Genomic DNA, 9,655 nt, shown 5'->3' with positions numbered 1-9,655 from the left:
CTAAGTTAGCAGGACTGGAGGCAGAGCAGACACCAAATGGAATCATGTGGCTATTTTGCTAGTGCTTAAAGTCTACCGCATTCTCCAAACCAAACTGCAGCATCAAAGTGTTGGAGAAATTGACTTAATTCAAAAACATGTCTAGGGCATCTCAACTTATTTTCTCTGAGTTTCAGTTTGTTTTTTGTCTTTTTTGTTCCTGGGAAGTCAATTATGTCTTATGGATTGGGACTTTGAAAAGGAAAGTGGTGTGTTAGCATGCAGTCATTTGTGAATACTTACTCACCCACTCATCAAACACTTAGTGAGCGTCTCCTTTGGGATATGCCCTGTAGATTCTGCATCCTGTCCCCCATGGGGACTATGCTAGGGGCTGCCACACAGAGTCTCTTTAGGCAACTATATCTCTTTCTGCAAACCCTTAAGCCATCAAAAGGCCAGGAACAGGGGTGGAGGGACTCCCTGAGAAGGCCATGTGGCCAAGGCCTTTAAATGTAGATTTTTAACTTTATCTTAAAATAAGATTTTAGAGATAATGAGATTGAGGAAAAGCATTTACGATCTATCTTGAAACATGTGTCCCATTACCAGACCATGCAACCTATAGTGCAGTATGCATTAATCAACTTTTAAAAATAAATCTTTCTATTATGTTGTAAATAGCACATTTGCATATCATTGTAATCTTAGGGTGACAAAAGAGTTAATTTGTTAAAGGTAAATATTGCAGTTTATCATGACTTATAACCCTATTCTGACATGTCATCATTGTTAAATGTCCAAAGAGCACAGGCCTCTATAGATCTCAAAGAAGTCCTCCCTTAGAGTCTATTCATCAGAAACCCCTGCTTATCCCTCCAGTTTCCTTCCATATCACACTGTCTTTTGCTCACCCCATCCTCACTCTGGTCTCTGCAAAGTTCCTCTAATACAACACATTCCTTCTGGTCCCTGAGCTATTGCTGCTACTCCTGCTGCCTGGGAGGCTTCTGTGGGGCTGGCCCTGTCTTAGCATTCACATCGTGACTCACGTGTCACCTCCTTAGGGGCTTTTCCTTCACTTCTTGCCATGTCAGCTCTCTATTTTCCTACTTTGATCACTGTGATATTTAAAGAATTAATTGCCTGAAACTCATTTATGGGGTTAGAATCCATCTTGGTTCAGGAAGACCTGGCTAAACTTGGGCTAACCCCTAATTGCACTCTTTCTCTTCTTGTGCCCTCTGCCTGTCTGTTCCCAGGCTGGAGTGTGCAGTCAAGATTCTGCATTCTGTCCCCCAGTATCTCATAACCTAGATGTAAAGATGTAAGCTACTTCTTCTCTGGTTTCCATCAAAAGAAAATTCGCTTGCCCTCAGATAGTTCCTATGTCTAGAACCTCATTAAAGATCTGAGCATCTCACGGAAGGCAGCAGATGCCTAATGGCTCCCTGGTGCAACCCTATCATCTCTCTTCCTCCCTTCCTGCCACTCGAGTTTACAGTTAATGTCTTCCCTTTTGTGGGGGCAGACGAGATGGCAAATGGTCCTGCCAACATTCAGGTTCATTTAGTTTATACAATATACCTCTGGCAGGCAGGCATGCTATTAACTTCCTCTTGAAAAAACACAGCACTGTCTCTAAAGGGTTTGTGATATGCAATCATCTCCACCTATTTCATGGTTAGCTAATGCCTGTCTCCCCTACTTGCAGGTAAGCTCCTGAAGAGTAGGCAGTGTGACTGTCTTGTTCATTGCTAAACCTCTAGTTCTTGTCAGACATAAAGCATAAGCACTCATTAAAATATTTGTCGAATCAGTGAATGGATGAAGTGTAATCCCTAAGGGTGAAAGACATACAACATGAAGGACCATGCAACCAGCTGTTATGTTAGATGCTTTACACCTATCACTTTATTTCTTAGCAAATCTATGGCTTGGATGAATAACTCTATTGTTATCTCCATTGTACAGAAGAGAATATAGAGGCCTAGTGATTTTTTTCTATAAATATTACATTATTTGTCTGTGCTAGAGTCAGCCGGCATTCAGACCCATGACTGTTTGACCTCATAGCTTGAGCCTTAACCACTTTGCTCTTTTGCTTCACTGTATGCCGGCATAGAAAACAACAACAGCAGTAGTGATAATAATGACTATTCTTACTGAATACTATGCTCTTATTACTGTGCTAACCACTTATAAAAATTATCTTGCTTCTTTCTACCGAAAACCTGTGAAATAAGTACTACTGTTGTCTCTCTCTTACATATGGAGAAACTGAGGCTTAGAGGGACTCAACTAACCACTCATGAGCTGTTTGGATAATGTTAAATGAAAACCAAAAGGCAGTCACACAAAATCCATATAACGTAATTTTCCTTTGCCATTTTTAAATTATAATGAACACGGACCTTTCTAATAATATTCAGGGAAGCAATTTCACACCAGAAATTCCCTCAGAGGTTGGTGTCTCACAAATGAGAGCCCTTCTGTTTCGGGAGGCCTTCATGTTTTCAACAATTATTTTTCATTTCCCTCTGCTGAGCAAGCCAATAATTGGTGACTTCTCATCTGGTCACTTCCCTGGATGACAAATCACATTACTCTGAATTCCCCCATTGCTTTCTAACTCTCTCCAAGGCTGGTGGTCGAAAGCAACAAATGAAACTTTGATCACCTGTGTTCACAACAGGGAAACTGGGCTTCCAAAGGCCCCGGTTGCCTGGTGACAAGGCCCCATGGCCTCTGAAGGCCTGCGCTCCCCGGAGCTTCTGCAGTGACTCAGATCAGGCAGGGACCGACCTTGAAGTTTTGGGACTGTGTTAGTTTTCTGTGGCTATCAAAACAAATTACCACAGACTTAGTAGCTTAAAGCAATAGAAGTTTATTCTTTATACCTGGGGCATGGTCATTCATGTTGTGTGTTATTCACCTCTGGAGATTTTCATTCATTCATTCAACAAATATTTGAATGAATGCTTATGTTTTGTGTGGGTTCTGGAGGCTAGAAGTCCAAAATCAAGGTGTTAGCAGGGCTGTGCTCCCTCTGGAGGCTCTAGGGGAGAACCTTCCTTGCCTCTTTTGACCTCCAGCAGCTCCACGTCTTCCTTGGTTTGTGACTGCGTAACTCCATTCTCTGCCTCTGTCTTCACATGGCCTTCTCTTCTTCCGCCTTTTACAAGGACATTGGTTATTGGATTTAGAGCCCACCCGGTTAATCCAGGATGATCTCATCTTGAGATTCTTAATTATATTTGCAAAGACTCTTTTTCTTTTCTTTGTGGGTTGTTTTGTTTTGTTTTGTTTGGAGTCTTGCTCTGTTGCCCAGTCTGGAGTGCAGTGGCACTATCTCGGCTCACTGCAACCTCCACCTCTTGGGTTCAAGCAATTCTCCTGCCTCAGCCTCCCGAGTACCTGGGATTACAGGCACCTGCCACTACACCCAGCTAATTTTTGTATTTTTAGTAGACATGGGGTTTCACCATCTTGGCCAGGCTGATCTTGAACTCCTGACCTTCTGATCCACCTGCCTTGGCCTCCCAAAGTGCTGGGATTACAGATGTGAGCCACCGCACCTGGCCTTCTTTTTTCTTTTCTTTTCTTTCTTTCTTTTTCTTTTATTTTTTATTTTTTGAGACAGAGTCTCACTCTTGTGGCCTAGGCTGGAGTGCAATGGTGCAATCTTGGCTCACTACAACCTCTGCCCTCCCAGGTTCAAGCGATTCTGCTGCCTCAGCCTCCCGAGTAGCTGGGATTACAGGCACCTGCCACCATGCTCAGCTAATTTTCTGTATTTTTAGAGGAGACGGGGTTTCACCATTTTGGGCAGGCTGGTCTCGAACTCCTGATCTCAGGTGATCTGCCTGCCTTGGCCTCCCAAAATGCTGGGATTATAGGCATGAGCCACCGCGCCCAGCCAAAGACTCTTTTTCTAAACAAAAATACATTCATGGGGACTGGAGTCAGGACTTGGACATATCTTTTTGGGGACCACCATTTGACCCACCACAGTGTGCACTCAAAGTTCTCTCTGCCAGCGCCAGCTTTTAGCATAGGGATGGCAGGAGGTTAAGGGATATTATTAAAAGTGCACAAATGCTGCTACATTCTAAATGCTTGTGTTCCCCCAAAATCTATATGTTAAAACCTCATGCTGAAGGTGATGGTATTTGGAGGTGGGGAGTTTGGGAGGTGATTAGACATGAGGGCAGATCATTCATGATTGGGATTAGAACCTTTATAAAAGAGATCCCAGGAAACTATTATAGCTCTCCCTTTCTACCATGTGAAGACACAGTGAGAAGGTGCCCTCTATGAAACAGGAAGTGGGACCTCACCAGACACTGAATCTGCAGGTGCCTTGATCTTGAACTTCCAAGTCTCCAGAACTGAGAGAAATAAATTTCTGTCACTTATCAGTTGCCTACTTTATGGCATTTTGTTATAGCAGCCCAAATAGACTAAGACAGATACCCAGCTTTTAAATAACTTGACTGATACCCTGACTTTTATCTTATAAACAATTACTGAGCACTGGGATTTCAGAGCTAACCAAAGCTCCAACCCTAATCTCCACATTCTCAGAATCTAATCACACAGACTGACAAGGGCACAAATACTAATGATCCAGTGTGGCATGTTCTCTAAGAGAAGTATGTACAAAGAGATTGTGTAATGTGTACAGTGAACATGTGAAGACAGCAGGGCAGGCAGTCCATATTCTCTTTCACTAGCAAGGAATCAGAGGCCTAGTGAGGTCGAATGGTCTAAGACCTCACAGCTTGAACTTTACAGAACTAAGACTTACACTCAGAGCTTCTGACAATCATTTAGATGCCATATGCTTCTATCAGATGAAAACAAAGAAAACAAAGAGCTTGTCCTCTCATAGGGCAGATCCTCATGTTCTTGGTGACTTTCCTGTGAATTCTGGACACTTTTATTACATCTGTAGGGCAACTGGTAGGTAAAATTTACAGACTGGGAGTAATCTACATTTTTGCTTTGTATATCATTGATCTTTTCTTCTTTTTTTCTTTACCTCTTCCTTTTCCTTTTTTTTTTTTTTTTTTTTTTTTTTTTTGAGTTAGGAAATGCTAGAGATGAAACCCCAAACCATCTCTTGACAAGATGTTTTCAAACAGCAATGCAATAGGGGAGCAAGATTCTAGGCCAAGAAATATGATAAAATTTAAATTCACTGTAAGCCTGCTGCAAACTGACTTCCTTCTCAGCCCTTCTCACTGAGAAAACCTCCATGAAGCCTTTGAGGTGAACCTTGCTTCAGGCTGCCCCTGTTCCCACCCTCACCTGTTTAAGTCCGTCTATCGGGTGCGGAGGCCCATCTAAGTCTACTATTAGTTTATCATAGTCCTTCTCTTGCTTCGTGATTTAGGTCACATTTTCCTTCAATGTTGTGTTTTTAATGCTCACTTTTTTTTTTGCTGGGTTTGACTCTGACACCTCTGTGAAAATCTCTAATAGGTGTCCTCTGATCTGGAAATCAGCTTTGTTGCAAAACTGGGGAATCTTCTCAGTTTGGTTTAGGAAAGTAGTGGGGGTACTTTCCTATTTGCATGAATCAAGGCTTTCCCTTGATACAGTTGTAAAGTATTGGTAAAGTTTTTATTCATTCATATATTTATTCATCTGTTTCTCCTTTAATTCACTCCACAAAACTGTTGCAGGTCCCAAGCACAGGCTAGGTACTAAAACTGCTCAACGTGAATCATATATAGACATTAGCCTCATGGAGGATTTTGTCTAGAACACTGTTTCTTCAAATGTGTTCCTCACAACCTAATCTCATAGGGGTTTCTTTAAAAAAAAAATGCATTGGAAAGTGAAGTACTATGTATTAATTGTCCCTTTTAAAGATTCTCATTGTACATTAGTTGTAAAGGTTCCAAAAAGTCTGATAGAAAATATCTCTTTGTTTAACCCAGTCTTTGCCAAATGTATTTAGCCAAGAGAGACCCTGTCCCACCCCCTTTTGTAGTAATTCATATTAAAATCCTTCAGACTCAAGTTCTGGGGAAAAATTAAGAACACGGATATAACGAATGATTTTCCTTTGAGACCCTTCCTGGGAGACGGCCCCCAGGGATTCTTCATCTCTGGGCACTTTCTCCCTATTCAATTGTGGATCCCAGCACTGGCCAGATGGAGCTTCATTTACCATCCCTATTCAAATAATATAACTGAATCATTAAAAAATGCAGTGGTGACCACAGGATTAGGCCTTTTCTTGTAGTGGGCAGTGTGGCTACTGCCTTACATACAACATCTCCTTTGACCTTCAATGAGTCTTCTGAGATAGATTTTAGTATTTCCATTTTACAGATGAGAAACCTAGAGATTACAGTAGTTAAGTAAATTTTCAAGGACACTCAATTAATAAATTGTAAAGACAAATATTGAACTCAGTCCTGTCTCATTCCAAAGCCCAAGCCTATTGTCATTAAGCCACGGTTTCCCAAAGTGATTTACTTAAGCTGACTTTAATAGAATAATGAACATTTTAAACATATGTTCATTAGAGTGAATATTAGAAACATGTACGCTTAACTTATATTAAGACAATTTCTTTTGAAATACAATTTATTTCAGTAATAAAAATATGTAGACTTAAACAATAACAATAACAATAAAGGTCTGTTGATACATGTATTCATCCATTCTCATGATATAATAAGACATCCTCAAGACTGGATGATTTATAAAAGAATGAGGTTTAATTGACTCACAGTTCAGCACGGCTGGGGAGACCTCAGGAAACTTATAATCACGGCAGAAGGGAAAGCAAACAAGTCCTTCTTCACATGGTGGCAGGAGAGGGAAGAATGAGACCCAAGCAAAGGGAGAAATCCCTTATAAAACCATCAGATCTCGGGAGAACTTACTCACTGTAATAGTCTGTTCTCATGCTGTTAATAAGACATTCCCAAGACTGAGTAATTTATAAAGGAAAGAGGTTTGATCAACTCACAGTTCCACATGGCTGGGGAGGCCTCTCAATCATGGCAGAAGGTGAAGGAAAACCAAAGGCACATCTTACATGGCAGCAGGCAAGAAGAATGATAGCCAAGGGGAAACCCCTTATAAAAAACATCAGATCTCATGAGACTTATTCACTACCATGAGAACGGTATGTGGGAACCACCCCCATGATTCAATTATCTTCCACTGGGTCCCTCCCACAATAGAGGAAATTATGGGAGCTACGATTCAAGATGAAATTTGGGTGGGGACACAGCCAAACCATATCAATACAACAAAAACTGTGAAGGTGATGCTACAAAGTAAAGAGGTAGAAAGAGGTGTTACTTGACTGAACGCATTTGGAAAAGACTTCGTTAAACAAAGATAAATATTTTTATAGGCCAGACTTTTAAGTTGGGAACACATTTGAAGAAAGTGTTCTAGACCACATTCTCCATGAAGTCAAAGTCCATGATATATGTGATTCACTTCAGCAGTTTCAGAACCTAACACAGCAATTGGCAGAAATTTGGGAAGCACTAACCTAAGTCTAATTTCTTCCTAATAGTCCTGTTCTTGCTATTCCTGATATAACCCTAGGAGTCTACAGACCCAGGTCCTCTGCTGACTTCACTTCTCGGTAGTTCTCCTGGAACTGGGGATGAAGCTCCCTTAGAGTCCATATTCATGGTTCCTCTCACACTGGGAAGGCCCAGTGTGAGTTAAGGGTCCTTGGGAATCCACAGATGAGGTCCCTCAGGGTCAGGCAGTTCTCCTCACACTGTGGGGTGAGGGCCCCCAGGAGTCATAATCACAAGCCCAGGGATTCCATAACATTTTCTTACTTTTGTATATTCATTTTCAATACAATACTTAAAAGTATTTTTGTGTATTATAAATTATTTCATTTATATTACAAATAAAAATCTGTCTTTTGCATTGGCAATTAGCATTCAAAAGATTTTTTAATTGCTTTCATTTCTTTAGTTTCTCTTTAAGTGGTATTTCCCTTTATTAAACTTTAAAAGTGGAGACAATGTATAATGTACTACGTAGATATATTATTGAGTTATTATTCATTAAATTACAAAGATAGTAAGATATTTTTTCTCCAAGGATAAAGATAAAGGAAAGAATAACTATAATATAAGTTCCCTTTAGGGGAGAACTTGAAGAGGTACAAAATGGTAAGAAAGTATAGGAGAGAGAGAAAACTCAAATAAGAGCCATTTGAAAAGATCTGTTGAGTAGACACATTTCAACTTCTCTATGATCCCTAAAGTGCAGTGTGAGAGAATTCCCTAGTGTAACCAATTTCAGTAGCGAGTAAAGAGGAACCTTGAGATTGAAGTCAGCTGAGACTCCCACGAGGTAAATTAGTTTACTTCAACCACGGGGAGCTCATTGAGAGGGCCCAATCTGAGACATCCTGTGTTGTAGAGAGTCAGAGACCACAGGGGTTAAGATCGTGGTGGAGGTTTTGAGAGGATACACACCCAGGAATGAGGGGATAACTCGACACTGAGTTTCAGACTTAACTATCTAACTGTCAAATTGACTCCTCTGTTGGGTATTAATAGACATCCTTGTAGGAACCACAGCAGAAGGGCAGAAACCACCCACGTGAGGGAGCACAGTGAGTGCATTTGTCTAATTCCAGCTGCAATATAGGGGAAAGAGTTGATCATTTGCGTGACACACTACAGTGGAAGCCAGAAACAGATCTAGATGAAATGAGAGTCAGAGACTAAATTAAAATGCTTACTGCTGAACTCCATAGCAGGAGGGAAACTCAAAGTCCAGGGTAGGCAGGAAAGCAGTTAAATAGCATAGCCTCTTTTTTATTAGCTTTGATTGTTCTAGACTTTTTGTCTCTGGTCAAGGGGCTATGACACCCTTAGTGCCTGTTGAAGAACAACAGAAACAGATGCACAGCTGAAGCATGGGCCAGCCCCTCTTTTTACATCACTTAGTAGCTAAAGAGCAAAACTATAATTTAATAAAAGGACACTGGACTCCAGCTCAAGCTCTGACATGGTTTTATACCGGGATTCAGTTAGAGGTGTATTTGTGAGCTTCTGACACCTTCCAGAAGGTCAAATCACAAAATTAAAATATTCTATTGCAAATGATGCATGGGTTACAAAACTATTAATATATTTGCAAGACAAAACAAGGCTTCAAGTAATTGCTTCTGCACTCTTTAATTTGTTGAATCCTACCTCCTCCTAAAAGCATTTACAGAAGCTTCCTTCTCTGAAGCTTGGCCCTCAGTCCTCTTCATCTTCTCCACTTTTCTCCACAGGTGCTGCCTTTACTCATTGCTCTAACTACCACCTATATGTCAATGACACCCCCATTTGTATCTCTAGCCAGACGTTTCTACTATGCTCTAGACTTGTATGTTTGACAGCCTAGTTGATTTCTCCACTTGGATAGCCAGCAAACATTTCAACGTTTAAAATATGGTCGAACAGAGTTCTTAACTTTCCCTCCCAACCCTGGTTTGTTGTTCTGCCTTGAATCTTCTCATTTTCATAAATGGCACTACCATACACCCACCTCCTCAAGTTGAATACCTAAATTCACCTTTTTCCTTTATTTATACATCAAATTTATCAGCAAATCCTGTCCATCTGCAAAATATATCTCAAGTCTGTCCAATTTCTTTATTTTCACTGCCACCATGCTT

This window comes from Macaca nemestrina, chromosome 7, assembly GCF_043159975.1.
Source record: "Macaca nemestrina isolate mMacNem1 chromosome 7, mMacNem.hap1, whole genome shotgun sequence".
NCBI lineage: Eukaryota > Metazoa > Chordata > Mammalia > Primates > Cercopithecidae > Macaca > Macaca nemestrina.
Note: the sequence above shows the minus strand (reverse complement) of the source record.